Genomic DNA, 17,638 nt, shown 5'->3' with positions numbered 1-17,638 from the left:
TCTCTCTCTTTCTTTTCTCTCTCTCTCTCTCTCTCTCTCTCTCTCTCTCTCTCTCTCTCTCTCTCTCTCTCTCACACACACACACACACACACACACACACACTGAAGCCACTGGAGCTCAGTGAAGAAGACAGATTAGAAGGCAAACAGAGTTTTGCTTTATTAAGAAAAGAGCAAGAATACATGAGAAAGGAAGGATAACTTTGGTGCTTTAGCAGACCCTGACAAGCTGAAAAGACTAACTATGGAGTAAGAGGATTTAATTCCTCCAGGGCAAGGACTAGAGTGTGTCTAGTCAGAATCTGCCAACCCCTATTATTCTCGGTACAATGCCAGGCACACAGCAGGCACACAATACATGTTTGCTTTTCATGATAATAGTGCTTAGTATATTAAATATGAGACAGAGCCACCATGGAAATGTTACAATGTGGAACCAGGAAAGAGCAAGATAAAATAGCTGCTAGAAATCCAAAATGAATTCATAGCATCAGGGTCCCTGGGAGAGCATCCTGGGACGTGTAAGCTACAAAGCGACTCTTACGTCTATAAAAGAGAGAGTTGACAGTTTGGGGAAATGGAGAGCTTAACTTTAAAGAAAAGACAAGAGAAATGGAAGAGGGAGCCATTGTTGGAGAGGGCAAAAGAACTCAGAATCTAACCTCTTTTGACCTAGGTTCACACTGTGCCTCTGATGCATATTACCAGTGTGAAGTGGGTAAGTCATTGTACTGTCCTGGGCCTCAGTTACCTTATTTGTCAAATCTGGACACTGAACTAGATCAGGGCATTTGAACCTCTTTTGTGCCCTGGACTCCTTTGGTAGTCAGTTTGGTGAAGTCTATGGATAACTTTGCAGAATTATATATTTAAATGCACAAGCCCGAATGCATAGGATTACAAAGGAAAAACACTTCAACAGAAATACAATTGTAAAAAAAAAGAAGAAAAAAATTCAAGTTCCCAGACCGTAGCTCCCTTCGAGCTCCAGAGCTCTGATCCTAATGATTCTCAGAAATCACAAGGAGTTTAGAGGTCACTGTTCTAATTAGAAGAAGAACTGGTATTCATTTTCCACTTTATTCTCTTCAGGGTTTTTCTTGTATGTGTGTATGTTTGCTCTTTCACAACATGACCAATATGGAAATACGTATTGTGTGATAGCACATGTATAACCTACATCAGATTACTTGCCCTCTTAGGGAGGGGAGGGGGAAGGAAAGAATTTGGGTTGCAAAATGTCAGAAAACAAATGTCAAAAACTCTTTCTCCATGTAATTGGGGAAAAATATGATACAAATGTTTCTGAAACCATCAAAACTGTATCTTAGATCTAGAGCAGAAGAGCAGTAGTAGGGTTAAGTGACTTACCCAGGGTCACACAGCTAGGAAATGTCTAAAGGCCAGATATGAACCCAGGACCTCCAGCTTCTAGCCCTGCTTCTCAATCTACTGAGTCTTACCTGTCCTAATGCAATAAAAAATTGCTGAAGTAGTTAGGGAGCATTTTTCAAAATGGGACAATACTTTCCACAAATTATATTATTCAAGTCTCACAAAAGCTCTGAGATGTTTTATTATTATTACAATTTCTCATTTTCCGAATGAGGAAACCAAGGCTTAGGGAAGATGACATACATAGGAAGTTGAATTTGGAAGCTGAGCATCTGGGTTTGGATCCTCTTGTCTCTGCCACCTGTCTCACACTGGGAGAGTCGTTCAGACTCTCGGTCTCTGTTTTCTCATCCATGAGGGGAGACAAGACAATTGGACCAAATATGGGATCTTTGGACTTGCGCAGGGTCATATAACTAGTATGTGTTGGAGGTGGGTTTTGAATATAGGCTTTCCGGATTCCAAGTTCTGACCTCTTTTTACATGGTGTGATCCCTCTTGTGAATTAAAACCAACAAAAACAATCATTTGGTCAGTCTTTTATGTGCTAGGAAATCTTCAAAGGGCTGACAGTAATAACAGACATGTATATTGGATTTCAAGGTTTCTAACACACTTTTCACATACTATTTCATCTGAAAAAAATCAGATGATCACAGTTTTAGTTATTTTTATTGCAAAATTAAATTGTTTTTTAAAGAACAAGCATTTATTTGCTCCTGTTTCTGCCCTCCAAGAAGAAAAACAGAGCCTTGCGACAAATATGCAGCCAAGCAAAACAAATTCCCACAATGGCCAGGTCAGAACTAGAAGGGACCTCAGAGGCCATTAAGTCCAAACCCCTCATTTTAGAGATGCAGAAAATGGGACCTAGGTTCACATAAGTGGCAGAGACAGGAGATTTAAACACAGGTATTCTGCCAACAAATTCAGCACTAATTTTACTTCACCTTGTTGCCTCGGTTTCCGCACTAAAACCTTGTGAGGTAGGCTACTACAAATATTATTATTTATACTCAATATTTGAAGTAAATTAAGTGGCTTGCTTGGGTAGCTAGTTGGCACAGAGTATAGAATGCTGGCTCTGGAGTCAGAAGGACCTGGACTCAAATCTTGCCTAAAATACTTGCTAGCTGTATGACTCTGGGCAAGTCACTTCACCCCATTTGCCTCAGTTTCCTCATTTGTAAAATGAGCTGGAGAAGGAAACGGCAAACTAAATGTGTGACTCTGAGTAAGTCACTTCACCCTCTTTGTCTCAGTTTCCTCATCTATCAAATGAGCTAGAGAATGAAATGGCCAACCACTCCAGTATCTTTGCCAAGAACACCCCAAATGGAATCATAGCCTGAACTTGGACATGACTGAAATGACAGGGCAGCAACAACAAAAAGTGTCTTGTCCAAGGTCATACAGTTAAGTTTTAGTGGTGGGGATTCAACCAGGCAAGCCAAGTCTCTTAATCAGCAAGACCCTGTGTGACCTAGCTGAAGGCACCAAGGAATCTCATCCAGCTTGTTAGAAAGGGAGGTTAAATAACCCATCTGAAAATGGGGACAATCAAATCTGGGAATAGAATAGTCAATGCATTGTGTGTTCCTGAGCCTGGAGCAGTGATGCTATGGCATGCCAGCAGAGGCTGCCAAGATATGCCAACCAAGAGGTGTTCATCTCTCTTGAGGAGGTCAGAACAGAAGTAGTGAAGAGAGATAGGGTGGGATTCTGGCAGAAGGATCCCACCTCTGAGCATGGAGGTGACATTCCATGGAGGTGTCAGCATGGGTTCTTGCAACATATGGAACAGTTAAGGGGAGGGCCCTAGAATTTCAATGATCCCCCTATCACCGCCATCTGGAGGTAAGAGAGCCAGCCCTGGCAACTCAGATGATATCTTACTGATAAACTTTGCATCAAAGATAAGAAGGTTTGGACAGCTCGTTTCTGAACTGTCTGCTTGGGGTAGGGACAGAGTGGATTGGAATTCAACTTCATGCTACTGTGAGCAACGGTCCTCATTAACTGTTTAGTCTCTATGATAGAAAGGAAAGATAATCAAGCCAGGATCCTCTCTGCTCTGAAGAAAGGCCAAAATAGACCTGAGTCATGATTCAGTTGGTCAACAAGCATCTGTCGCCATCACTCTGACCACCCCTGACATCACACTTATGGGATGTACACTTTAGCTGAATTACCTTAAGGTACCAGTTGAATTTCTTCTATTGTATTATTCAAGTGTATCAAGATCCCTGGACACAGGTGTCACCATAGTAACTATGAGAATGATAATCTCCATGTTCCACATGTTTCAGAGTTCAAATCTGGTCTCAGACTCTTAGAAGTTGTATAACTCCAGGCAAGTCACATCACCTTGTTTGCCTCATTTTCCTTATCTGTAAAATGACCCAGAGAAGAAAATGGCAAAGCATTCTAGGATATTTGCCAAGAAAACCCCAAATCTTCTACCTATCATTCTTCCTTCAAGGCTCAGCTCAGGAGCCACCTTCTCTGTGAAACCTTCCATGATTTCCCCAAATGAAAGTGTTGTCTCCTTCAAATTTCAAGGAACATAGATTTAGAGCTTGAAGGAGTCTTAGATGCCATTGATTTCACCCTCCTTATTTTACAGATAAGGACATTTGAGGCAAGAAAGTGTAAGTGATTTTGTTGAGTTATCTCCCTGCCCCATTTGCAGCCTACCTTGTGTCATATCTCATAGGATTATACATATAGTGACTGTACCTGAAATTTTATTTAAATTGATAGTGAACCACAGCAAAATGTCAGCTGATGACAATAAAGCTCGACCCATTTCATTCTTAGCCTTTCTAGGACAGAATGGAGCTGTGATTTAATTAGGAACTCCCAGATGAGGAAACTCCTTTTACCAATGCAAGTCAGCACCTACTCTGAAATTTATAATCTTAGGGATTATAAGAGGTTGAGTTTCTTGCCCAGGGAATCAGAGACATCACTTGAATTGAGGTCTTGCTGGTCCTAGGGCAGTGTTTTATTCATGCTACCCTTCAAGACCACAGTCTCATCAATTAATCCATCAACAAACTAAGGAGTACAACATAGATTATGGAACTGGAAGGAACTGTAAAATTTATCTTGTCTCACACACTCATATAGAGGAGGAAATTGGTTAATTGCCAGTGATATTGAATGGTCCAAGGTCACACAATCAATCTATTAATAATCATTTATTAAGCACCTACTTGCTAGGAACTGGAGATATAAGAGTGAAATAGTCCTTGACCTCAAGGAGTTCACATTCTATTGGAGGGGGGGAGACAACTTGAACATATAGAAAAAATTAACAAAAGAAACTAAAAGGTAATTTTTTGAGAACGAAGGTACTAGTAGCTTGGGGGAAAGGGGAAAGGGGAAAGGGTGGTAATCAGGAAAGGCTTTGTGTAGAAGGTGGTATTTGAACTGAGTCTTGAAAAAACCTAGTGACAGGTATGAGGGACAAGGCATGGAGATGGGAGATAAGTAATAATAACTAACATGTATATAGCATCTACTACTTGTCAGACATTGAGTTAAGTATTTTACAAATACTATCTCATTTGATCATCACAACAACCCTGAAAGGTAGGTGTTATCATTATCTTAATTTTATAGAGGAGGAAATTGAAAGAAATAGAGCTAAGGGACTTACCCAGAGTCACACAGACAGTAAGTGTCTGAGGTCATATATGAACTCTGGTCTTCCTGACTCCATGTTGGGTGGTCTATCCACTAAATCACCTTGCTGGGGGCATATGGTGTCATAGGCAGGTAGTATTTACAGAACTGGGATTTGAACTCAGGTCCTCTGATTTCAGGGTCCTTTTCATGGAAATACTTGTAGAAATTTATGTTATAATTATCATATTATAATCTCCTGGAAGATGAAGATCATGTCATTTAAAAATCTTTGTGTTTTTCTTGAGTCCAGTGTAATGGCTTGCAAATGGAGGGCCTTTAATAAATGTTTGCTGAATTAAACTGAATTGTTGAGGAGAACTGAGCCTGCCAGAGTTGCTAATTCTTCAGCATGAGGATATAACCACAAATACCAAATTTTGTTGAGTGAAAGCCCCATATGTGGCCAAGTTGAAGGTCTAGAATAGGAGATGAGCTATATAATTTATTATGAAAACCTTTGATTCTGATTCATAATTAAAGAAAGTCCATATATACATAGTATAATGGGTTACATTAATATTAGATACTTATTACCTGTGTGCCCTTGGGCAAGTCACTCATCTTTTGAGCATCATAGATAAAATGAGAGGGTTGGCCTAGAGGACCTCTGAGGCCCTGTTGTTCTTATGAACTTGGAGCTGGAACTCCAGAGAAAGAACTGATAAATGGAAAGATATAGTCTTATATGTACATATATCTTTTTGTCAAATGATACCTGCTCTAATGCAGTGAGGAGATATCTGGGGATTTTAATGTAACAAACAAATAAATACATTAATTAAAAAGAAAAGAAATGCCATTTTCTGAGTTTAACAACCTGGGAGACCTCAGTCTTGTGTCAAAAAGCCTTCGAGCACTGGACAGAATTAAAAGTCCAAAGAATATGAGTCTGTCCTCTGAATGAAGGGCCTGGACTTTGAGCTGATTTCTGTGAAGGCCAGCAGTTGTATTAGTGGGTTGGCTCCTAGTCAGATTCTCTCTTTTGTTTCACATTTCTACCAGTTATAAAACTCGTTAATTTTTCCTGGTTCCTGCAGTTCTAGCTTCATATCCTTTTATGGAGAGAAGATGGGTCTGCCTCTGGACTCAAGCTTTTTCTTAGTGCCTTGCCTTTTCCTAAGGTTTCTCATGCAAGATTATATCTGAGGGATGGCATGTGGGCACTACTAATATTTTCCCACCCAGTCCAGTTTTGGAATAAGAAAAAAATTGCCCCAGATGGTACCAAGTTATTCAACACATGGAGTAGGGGATGCATGGGCATCCATAGTGTGGCATAATGGAATGACCACTAGACTTAGATTTCTGGGATATTGGTTCAAGTCTTGACTTTGCTATTCATTGTGATCATGCTCAAATAAATTTTTTTAGCCTTTCTAGGCTTCCATTTCCTCATCTATCAACTAAAGGTTTGAACTCTGAGGTCCCTTCCAACTCCAAACTTCTAGGCCTGTAATCTAAAGGACCTTCCATGACTCTCAGGAGCCTGGGGTCTAGGATCATAGAATTTGAATGATTAGATGTTATCTAATCCAACCCTCTTATTTTTATAGATAGGAAAAAAGGTTTTGAGAAGTTGACTTCCCCAAGACCATACATACCAGTGCAAGTAAGGCAGAGATGGGAACTCAAACCCAACATCCTTGACTAAATCCAACATTCCTTACATACTACCATGTTGCTTCCTCTGATCCATAGGCGACTGTGCTACCGTTTCAGAGTCTGCTATATCTACATCTACCAATCCAAGGAACTGTTAAATGACTCTTCTTTTGCATCTTTGTAATAAACCATGAGTCACTTTATAATAGTAAGCCTAGCATGCAATCTCTCCCTGAATCTCTTATTTAGAAACCAAGTTTGTCTTGTTCATCAGTCCAAAACAACATCCTATTCAGCCTAGGCTGCATCAGTGGGTGCCATGTTTTACACCCAATGGGAGCAAGTTGATAAAGCTTTTATTAAGGTAAAATCAATCTCTGAAATCATAAAATCATAAGCTCTAGAGCTAGAAAGGGCATCAAAGACCATCTTGCCCAACCCCTTTGTTTTCCAGATGAGGCGGTTGAGTCTCAGGGACTTTAAGTGCTTCTCCTTCTTTTTGGGTCTTCCTTGCTTTCTCCCTTTCTAGCCTAGAAGTGTTGTAGTAAGTATTTGCCCAAGTGTTCTGAGATCCAGATAGGATTGTTACATTATTCAAGGAGTAATAAAAGCCATAGTCATAATTTATAGGAAGAAATGAATCATTGGTACACTGTTGAACTAGTGGGAGCAATCTATGGTTCAGAGGGAGTGATCATCTCTGCTAAGTCATGATGATGTCATCAAAGGATACACAAATACTTAAGTGGGCAGAATCAGAGGAATCATTGAAATGAAATCAAAGAACATCTCGATTAAACTTAGCTCACAGCTGAGCACATATATTGTCAGGGAAGTAGGGCTTTCAGTTTTGACAGTCACACTGAAGGAATGGAATATCCCAAAGGCACAGCAGTACTTCTGAACCAGTTCTAAAGAGGAAATGATTTCAAGTTGCAATTGGGAAACTAGTTAAATACATGGCACGTTTTGGGGGAAATGGTATGAATGTTTGATGGACTGGGTTGGGAAGGGAGTTTGGGAAATTCCTACTATGGTCTTTATGTTGTTGAGAGGCAGAGATAATTTACTGAATGGGAAATAGTCGTAGAGTCAGGAAGATATGGGTTCAAGTCCCAACTCTGACAAGTACCCACTTCATGACCCTGGACAAGTTTCTCAGCCTCTCAGTATTCTAGGCTAATTTTCTAAGCACATGGTTTCAGAGGAGGTACTGATGTGACCTGGTAGAGGTCGTACCCCAGTGAAATCATAAATCTGGTCCAAGAAAAAAAAAGGTATTGAATAAGAGGCATGAGGGAAATCATGCAGGGCTTGCATGTTGCATGAATAATGCATTATTCCAGAAATGATTCCAGGAAATAAAAAACAAACAAACCTGTTAATGTCCTTTGATTTGGAGAAGCTACTTCTGGTCCTTTATAAAGGTCTTTCTGGTACTTTATAAAACTTAAAGCTGTAACTCTAAAATGTCCATAACAGCATTATCTGAGGTCGTAAAGAACTATCTTCAAAGTGGATAGTCACTAACTAATGAGAAGCTAATTTGCATATTTTTGAGTCATTATAAATAAAGAATATGAAAAACTCAGTAAACTATGGGAGGATATTTACAAATTGGTACAGAGTGTGCCATTCTGAAAATGAAATCTACAATACCTCCAATAATGTAAATGAAAAAATAATAAAATGAAGTAAAATATTTTTAAATTATAATGAGCCTGTGAGGTAGGTAGCACAAGTCCTTTTCTCCTTCTCTTCCCATTTCACAGAGGAAGACACCAAGGATCATAGAAGAAATGAACAGGAGGAATTCAGAAAAATATGGAATGCTCACCAGAACTGATGCAGGGGGAAGTGAAAACCGAGATAATAAATTGACACCCATTACCTCCTTGACCTGGGTTAGAGTGTCAGGCCTGAAGTCAGGAAGACTCATCTTTCTGAGTTCAAATCCAGCTTCAGATACTTATTAGCTATGTAACCTTGGGCAAGTCATCCTGTTCTCCTCATTTCCCTCATCTGTAAAATGAGCTGGAGAAGGAAATGGCAAACCACTTCAGTATCTCTGCCAAGAAAACTCCAAATGGGGTAAAAAAAAGTTAGACACAACTGAAATGACTGAACAACACCTCTCTGACCTTGAGCAAACCACAGTCTCCCAGAGCATCAGTATCTACATCTGTTATATGGATAGGATAGACTAGATGACTGTTGATATCCCTTTTAGTTCTAGTCTTAAGATCTCATGATATTAATATACAGAATTACAGCCATATTTTAGCACCTCATTTTACTTGAACTCAACACATGTGAATTCTAGGCTATGTGATTGGCAATAAAAAAATAAAGGCAGGAGAATATGTGAAATATAAAATTTTAGTTACTTTCAAAATCCTTGGCATTTTCTCATACAATGTAGTTCACCCAATCACATTCGTTCTCTTTCTGAGAAGCTTTAATATGAGCCATTAAATTGTTTTGCCCCAAACATTAACTCCTGTATCATTTCTGTCTGGAGTTTTTGCTTGTAACAAGTCTTGTCTGGGTCAAAGCAGTGTTTCTTTTCATTTCATTAATGCCATTTAGTTATTAATAATGGCCCCAAAGTACAAGAGTGATGTTGATAGCTCAGATATGCCAAAGGAAAGTTGTAAAGTGTTGAGGTATGTTCATATAAGAAATATTTATTAGTAATGGAGTTTATTATTATGGGTGATTTTCAACCTATGACAAAAGTCTTGAATCAATTGGTTGTGTAGAATGAGGTCCTACTGCTTAAGAGAAAACAACTTTCAAAGGGTGCTGAATGGAGATTAATTGTGATAACCAGTTCTTGTTATAGCTGGATTGGTTATTGCCCAATTAATTCACATTTAGCAGTATAGCAGTAGGGGACAACAGGTACAGATTGCAACAGGCATGATTTACTTTGTAAGTCTTTTCTTTGTACAAGGGTAGGTCCAATCTTTATTGGGAAATGAAAACTATTAAAAAAACCCACCACAAAATGTATCAACACTATCGATTCTAAGATGGAAGGTAAGGGTATAAAAAAACGTATCAACATCTAATCAAAATAATTAATTAAAATGAAATAGGCTTCTTGTATAAGATCTCCAGGCTAATAAGCTATATGTGATACAGTGCAAAATCCTAGCTAGGGAGTCAGAGGTCTGGGGTTCAAATCCTGCTTCTGAAATTTGCTCCCTGTGTGACCTTGGGTGAATTCATCTTTACCTCTTTGGGGATCAATTTTCTCATCTCTAAAATGAGTATATTGGGGCAGCTAGGTGGCTCAATGGATGGAGCACCAGCCTAGAGTCAGGAGGACCTGGGTTTAAATTTGGCCTCAGATATTTCCTAGTTGTGTCACCTGGGCAAGTCACTTAACCCTAACTGCTTAGCCCAAGACAGAAAATAAGGGTTAAAAAAATTAAACAAAATGAGCCTGCTGAGCTAGATTTTGGGCTGCTGAGGACCCTTCCAGTAGCTGGATCTATGAATCTGTAACTACTAGTAGAGTTGGGATCCAAATCCTTGTCATTCCTGTAATTATATTTAGCTAGATTTCTACCACATCATTCTGTCTCAAAGAAGATAATTCCTAATCGCCAATTCAATATTGTCCTTGTCTCACAGTATTTCATCGCACCAAAGGATTGATCTTTCATTTGTTTTGGAACCTGTGATTTCAGTGGACTTTGGAACTCCAAGAATGGAATTTTCCCTCCATGAATGTAGCTTAGCAACTCATCTCCTTAGAAAGTACCTTGGAGGCCACTGAGGTTTTGGCTTGTATGTGGTTACATAGCCAGAAAGTCAGAGAGGAACAACTTGAACTCATGTCCTCCTCACTCAAAGATTGGCCCTCTATCCACTTTACCACACAGCCTCCCTTTTCCATGAGATAAAAAACCTTCTGTTAATAGGAAAGTTAACTATAATAGTGCCCCAAGTGTTGCATTAACAGCACTGATGTAAATTGTAACAACATTTTGAAGACTAAAATAATGTCAATTTAAGCATCTTTGAATATAATTAAAATGTAGACTGGCCTACACGGAGGTATTTCCTCAAATGAATATCTGTCTTAAAGAATACGGTAGCAGCATGCATACTCAGTATTGAACTTGGCAGGTTCTTAAGAGAGTTGCAAATGGGCACCATATTTTGATTGCTGAAAGAAGCAGGGATAGAAGGAAACATTGACACTATTCCCAGAATGCTGAGTAAAATTCTGTGGATGTGAACACTGTACCTTCCACCCACAATGTATTATAAAGGTAATCTATTAGACAAAATGATCTAATTAATGGATTTAATAGATACAACAGGACAGAATGGGAATGGAATCAATGATTATTTGCTCATGGGATTGTGCCTGTCTTTGTCTCTCTACCTTCTTGCACAATGCCTGGCTCTGAGTAGGTGATTAATACTTGTTGATTGAAGGGTTATGATGGCAGCTTAAGTTCAGTCATTGGATGTCATGTTCTCCTGAAGAATTATTGATTCAAATCTGGCCTCAGACACTTCCCAGTTGTGTGGCCCTGGGCAAGTCCCTTCACTCCTCCTTGCCTACTAGCCATTACTGCTCTTCTGCCTTGGAACCAAAAGTTAGTATTGATTCTATGACCTAAGAAGATAAGGATTAAAAAAAAGGTTAAATTGGGGATCACCCAAAAGGAAACAGAGTGGAGCAAGAGTATGAGTGGATATTACAGGCCACAGAAGGGATTATGAGAGAAGAAAAAGAGAGCAGCAGAGAAATGGGAAATGAACAGAGTTAGGGCTGGTTGTGTGGCAAGAGCAAGGAATAGCCATCAGACAATCATGGACCTAGAAATGGAGGGGGCCTTAGAGTCCAAACCCTTCTTTTGATAAATGATGAAACTGAAGCCCAGGGTGGTTCAGTGGTCACTCACTTGAGGTCACAGAAGCTCTAGGTCTTGTTCCATTGTACATAAATAAAGTATATACAATTTAGCAAGATTCAAACTCAGGCCTCCTAAACTCCAAATACATTGTTTTTCTAGAATATTTAAACTTGAAATATCACCACAAAGACCTTCAGCTTTGTGTTTGCCCACAGAAGGAAAGCCATGGGTCAGAATAGTAAAGGATGGACTGGCATGGATGAGGCACAATGCTCATTATTATAGGGAATGTCCACATTTGTGGGTTTCTGATTCACTGGAGAATGGGGTATCATGCCCACTTTTAAAACTGAAAATAACATTTTGATTCAGTACCTTTAGATTTTTTTCCCGTTGTTTTCAGTCATGTTTGACTCTTCCTGACCCCATTTGGAGTTTTTCTGGCAGAGATACCGGAATGTTTTGCCATTTCCTTCTCCAGCTCATTTTATAGATGAAAAAATTGAGGCAGACCAAGTTAAGGGACTTAGCCAAGGTCACAAAATAGTAAGTGTCTGAGGCCAGATTTGAACTCAGGAAGACAAATCTTCTGAACTCCAGGCCTGGCAAGTTTTCCATTGGACCATCTAGTTGCCCTATCTGGGGCTAAGGCCAAATTAAAATTCAGATGAAAAATGATTATGAAGAGACATGGAGTGGATATTCTTTATCTCACAGAAAATCATAAAAGAAGAAATGGGCTCGAATTGTTGGGAGGGAGAAGGTTCAGCTAGAGGTGATTCAAGTGTGAGACAGACTGCTGAGAGAGGCCGAGGGATCTTCGTCTCCTGCAGTTTTTACAAAGAAACCAGATTCTCAGTCTGGAGAGTCACAGGGCTGAAGGCAGGGAGCTGGGGTACAAATGGCCACTTACTGGGAATGTTATGGAAGGAATTTCATTGGTGTATTTAGAAGGTTTCTGGAGTCCCTTCCAAAATGAAAATTCTGTTATTCTGAGGTCTCTCTACTATTTATTTGTCCTAATAGCTCCATCAGCCCAGCATGTTTTTGAATGTTATCAAATCAAACTGACTTCTAGGGATACAGAAAGGCCATTCATTCTCTTTCTCCTGTTAATATGGGCAGCCAGGATCTGTGTTCAAATACGACCTCATATGCTTTTTAGCTGTGTAACCCTGGGCTAGTCACCGAACCCTATTTGCCTAGCCCTTGATCTTCTGTCTCAGAGTTACAAAGTTACAAAGTAAGGGTTAAAAAACAAAAAATAAAATGAATGGAAGACCTAGGCTTAAGACCTGCCTTTAAAATGGCTTGGCTGTGTGATCCAGGGAGAGTCATTTCCCTTCCTCACTGCTCTAGTTTTAAATTCTCCAAGACTAGCAGTTCAAGAGAAATACCAACTTGGTTTTTTTTCTTGGCAAAGAAAGTAGAGTGGTTTTCCATTTTCTTCTCCAGCTCATTTTATAGATGAGGAAACTGAGGGAAACAGTGACTTGCCCAGGGTCACACTGCTAGTAAGTGTCTGAGACTAGATTTGAACTCAGGAAGATGAGTATTCCTGATTCCAAGCTATTGGAATTCTATTCATTTTGTCACCTCTCTATGGCATGGGAGATCTCAGATGAGTAAAATAAGTACAAAACTGGGTAGGCACTTATGGAGGCAACAGGAAGGGCAAACAAAGAACTCTGTGAGAGGGATGGGGTTGGGTGCTGGACCTGTGATTTTACTGGTCTAGGGAACTTCTTGTAAGGAAAACCCTTCATTCATTGCAAGCCAGGACCTTTTTAAAAATGATGTCCTAGAGGTTAATCTGAGGAGTGGCCAGACATTTTCATCTGGGCAGGGGTAGAAATCACTTCCTTCAAGGAGGAAGCAGCATCTTGATTGGGATGTGAAGGAATACAAAGATGCTAAAAGGAAGACGTGAAGAGGGTTTAGGGTGCAGTCTTAGGTCTGCATGAACGCCCAGTGCCAGAGTATATGGGAGCAGGCTGTAATGTAGTGAGTTCATGTAAGGGTCTACTTTGTCTGAACTGTAGAATGTGTATATGGATTAATGTGAAAAGAATTCAGAGTGGAAGCTTGCAGTCATATTGGGGGTTAATGGGAGGGATGGGTGGTGCTTAGGTCCACAGTGAAGGAACTGGAAACTTTATCCCATCTCTAGTGGGGCACTGCTGAGGTTTTTTAAACAAGAAAGTGACATGGTCAGAGCTGTACTTCAGAAGTTATTTTGGTATCTCTGAAGGAGGTCCAGGAGAAAAGGTACCTTAGAGGAAAAGAGATCAACTAGATAGTGCAGGTGAGAGATGATCAGGTCTTGAAATGTTCTAGTAGCATGGCAAAATGGAAAGACCACTGGCTTGAAACCAGAGAAGTTGGGTTCAAATCCTGCTTCTGACACGCGTTATTTGCGTGATTCTGGGCAAATCATAATTTCTTCATTGGTAAGTGGTTCAACAAGATAGCTTCTGGAGTGCTTTCTGACTCTGGATATAGGAGGCTGGGGTGAATGCATTTCAATGAAGAGAAGGGGAAGATGAAAGATGCAGAATTGACTAGGCTCGGTAGCTGATTGGAGTTGGGGATGGAATGAAAGAAGTTCAGTCAAGGGTAAGTAGGAGGGGGCAAACCGGATGACTCTAGGAAGACAGTGGTACCCTTGGCAGGAATAGGGAAGCTAGATGGGACTGCTAGGCAGAGAGAGAGAACTAGGTTTGGAAATCAGGAAGGTTTGAGTTCAAATCTAGTCTCAGACACTTACAAGATGCGTCACCAGGGACAAGTCACTTGATCTTTTGGCCTCACTTTGCTCATCTTTAAAATGGAGATAATAGCTCCTTTTCCTCAGGGTTGTGAGGATAAAATGAGTGCTTTATAAACCTTATGGTGCTATATAAATGCTAGCTATCGTGATCATATTTTTAGGCAAGATGAATTAATATGCAGAATGGGGTAGGGGAGAAAGTCTATTATCATTCACCCAGATGAATACTTGAAATACTGTTTTATGGAGGGAGAGGCATTCTACATCTGGGAGTTTGGTGTTAGCTACTTGGCTGAGGGTGAGCAGCAGTGGAGTGATGAAGCAGCAGTGATAGGTGAAGTAAGTCCTTCCTTGCCTCCCAATGAGGCCAGCCTGTCAGATGATGAGCACAGTGAACCCTTCCCACAGCATTTGCAGCACGTATCACTTGCTCAGCTGGCTGCAGCCAGAAACAGTTGGCAGAACTGCCAAGAGTTTCCTTGGTGGCATGTTTTCAGACCATCTATCACAATGCACTCCTCATGCCTGGAAATCTGCTCTCAGCCCCATGAAAATCCTGAGGTGGCAGACTCTCTGTCCTGAAGTGTCAAGCAAATTAAGTTGTTTTCCTGGTCCTCCAAAGGGGTAGAATGTAATAGAACAGCACACCTGAGGTTAGATATCCTCTAAGGTGGATGAGGAGGGGAAGGGAATGGGGCTGTGGATGTGATTAGAAATGGTGTAGAAACTGGAGAGCTTCCTAGAGTATGTGGAGTAGTCTTGGTTACCAAACAAGGGGCAACGATAGGAGCTGTTAGGATTCTCTAGATAGAAAAAGATTTGAAGAACATTTGAAGATGGTCGATGCTTGAGGGCCCATTCTCAATTATGTAACGTCTAAGGAAGTAAAGCAGCCTTCTTAGACTTCTTACATGTTTTACATAGAATCCCAGAACTATATAGTCTAGAGGGAACTCAGTAACCAACCTATACTTGAAAAAGAATTCCTTCTAAGGCATACACAATAAGGGGTCATCCAGACCCTGCTTGAAGACCTCCATTGAGGAAACAGTACATAAAGTCCTGGATGTGTAGTCAGAAAGATCTGAGTTCAATCTGACCTCAGATAATTACTAGCTGTGTGATTTGGAAGTCTGGAAGACCCAAGTTCAAATCTAGCTTCAGATACTTACATGATGTGCAAACCTGGGCAAGTCGCTTAACCACTATCTGCCTCAGTTTCCCCATCTATAAAATAGGGATAAAATAATACCTGCTTTCCAGAGTTGTTGTGATGTAAAATTGAGATAATTTATGCAAAGTAGCTTTGCAAACTTTAAAACACTAAAGAAATGTTAGTTATGATGGTGATGATGTTTCAAGTCAGATGATTTTCTCATGGATAATTATAATTATTAGGAAGTTTTTCTCTATACCAAACCTCAACTTATATCTTTGTAAGTTCCATTCATTGCTTTTGGTTCTTCCCTCTGTGATATTGGAAATTTGGGGATCCTTGAACTAATTTTGAGGTCCCTGATCTAAACTTCCTGTGGACATTTAGTACTCTTTCAAAACTACATTTCCCATGATTCCTCTTGCATAATGAGGTGGATAAGGAAGTCTAATAATGTAAATAGCAGGTTAAATAGGGAGTGCCAGGACTGGCTCACTCTCTTTTCTGCCATCATGGAGCAGCAGGAGGATGGGAGGGGCTGGTAAATGGCGGGTCCCTTTAAAATAACTCAACAGGCACGTGGCTTTCTAAATGGCTTTCAATAAACCCTTTGAAACCATAATATTTTTAATTCTGTCCCTCTATATTAATTTTATTTGTTACACCTCCGGGTCCAAGAAAAAAACAGTTTAATCTCTTCCTTAAGACAGGCCTTCAAATATCTGAAGAGGACCCCAATCATGCCTCCCTCACACCCAGTCTTGCCTTTTCCAAGGTGAACATCAAAATTTTCAGCAACTGCTCCTTATATGGCATGAACTCAAGGTCCTTCACTGTCTTTTTTGTTCTGTTCTCCATCTTAATCAATTTCCTTCCCTATTAGCAGTGCATAGATCTGAACACAATAATCCAGATGGGGTCTAATGAAAGCAGAGTCTGGTGGGACCATCACTTCCCTTTGTTTGAAGCTTTACCTCTCTTAGTATATTGTCTAAGATTTCAGTAGATTTTTTTTTAACCTGTCATGTAATCCCATTATGTATAATATGTAGTAGAGAGCCACACTGAAAGCCCAGGAGACCATGAGTTCAAGTGTTGCTCCTGACCCATATTGACTGTGTAACACTGTGCAAGTGACTATCGCAGGACTCTAGGGAGCTCTTTAAGACTATAAATTGTAGGGAAGGTGCCTACCTATGCTGGTAGAGAGCATCCTCATACTGGGAGTTTGGTATACTAGTGAAATTATAGCTTTAGTTCCTATACCTATCCTAGCATACTGCTGAGTTCCCAAATATTTTTAAAGTGAATTTCTAACCTTCCCTACCACATCTTATATCTAAGAAGATGATATCTTGAACCTAAGTGTAGGACTTTTCATCTTCAAATGTCTAATTCATAAGATCCTGACTTTAAATGATCTTTCCTCTTCTGTCCTCTTTCAGTCTCAGAGTTCCTTATTTGTAAAATCCAGGGGAGGAGAAATAATTCAAATTAGATGATATGTAAGACTCCCTAATATGATGTAAAGGAGAAACTTATTAACCTATAGCCAACATGGTGATACTTCTGAATTTACTTAGGCTTGTCCTCAGAGAAGAATGAGTTTGCATAATACAATGCCATTTTCCCTTTTTTTCCTATCCAGGAAAAAACACTCTTGTGGAAATGTGACCTAACAACATTTTCTGCAAGTGTTTTAGCTTTTGACTCCTCAGTCATCACAGCTACTGGAGACTCAGAAAAGAAAGTTCTCATCACTAAAGTCCTTGGAATTGTCAGATGACTCAGGGTAAAGAACAAATATAGTTTTATCAATGGAAATGACATTAAGAAAATGCATCTCCACCTGCTTTGGTCTTGTATTTTAGGGATCATGGGACCATTCCATCTGAATGCTGCTAAAACCTTCCATTCATGTTGTCTTTCCAATTAGAATGTGAGTTATTTGAAAACAGAAATTGTCTTGCTTTTCTATTTGTATCCCCAAGACTTAAAAAAGGGCTATGCACTTTCTTCCTTCTTTTGTTCCTTTGTTCTTCCCTCCCTCCAACCCTCCCTCTCTCTTCCCCCTCCCTCCCACTTCTCTTCTTCCTTCCCTCCCTCCTTCACACACTCTCTCTTCTCCTTCCCTCATTCCCT

This window comes from Gracilinanus agilis, chromosome 2, assembly GCF_016433145.1.
Source record: "Gracilinanus agilis isolate LMUSP501 chromosome 2, AgileGrace, whole genome shotgun sequence".
Lineage (NCBI taxonomy): Eukaryota > Metazoa > Chordata > Mammalia > Didelphimorphia > Didelphidae > Gracilinanus > Gracilinanus agilis.
Note: the sequence above shows the minus strand (reverse complement) of the source record.